General features: G+C 47.6%; 1 non-coding gene across 1 annotated transcript; it reads right to left on the bottom strand.

Moving 5' to 3' along the window:
* Positions 1-20: 20 nt before the first annotated feature.
* On the bottom strand, positions 21-94 carry Trnar-ucg. The gene has a single exon. It is a non-coding gene; the product is annotated as a tRNA-Arg (tRNA).
* Between the last annotated feature and the right edge of the window lie 221 nt (positions 95-315).

The raw sequence follows: 315 nt of genomic DNA, 5'->3' as shown, positions 1-315 counted from the left end.
GTTAAATTGGGTGAAAATGGCGCGCCCGGAGAGATTCGAACTCCCGACCACCTGGTTCGAAGCCAGGTACTCTATCCAACTGAGCTACGGGCGCCTAGAGGAAGCGCAGCATAAACGAAACAGGGTACGAAGCGCAAATGCTTTGCTTTGTTGGTTTCAACTTATGTGTTGGGTTGTTAGGAAGAGGTTGGTCAGATTTCCATTTTTTCAAGCCATGCCAGTTCGTTGCCAAATTGCTGATCAGAAAAAGTTGCCATCCAGCTAGCGGATAGAAACTGCAGCACATATTGATAATCGCGAAGAATTCTGGCATCG

The sequence above is a fragment of the Priapulus caudatus genome, unplaced genomic scaffold, assembly GCF_000485595.1.
Source record: "Priapulus caudatus unplaced genomic scaffold, Priapulus_caudatus-5.0.1 Scaffold37715, whole genome shotgun sequence".
Lineage (NCBI taxonomy): Eukaryota > Metazoa > Priapulida > Priapulimorpha > Priapulimorphida > Priapulidae > Priapulus > Priapulus caudatus.
The sequence above is the reverse complement of the archived record's forward strand: the minus strand, read 5'-3'. Positions and strand labels throughout refer to the sequence as shown.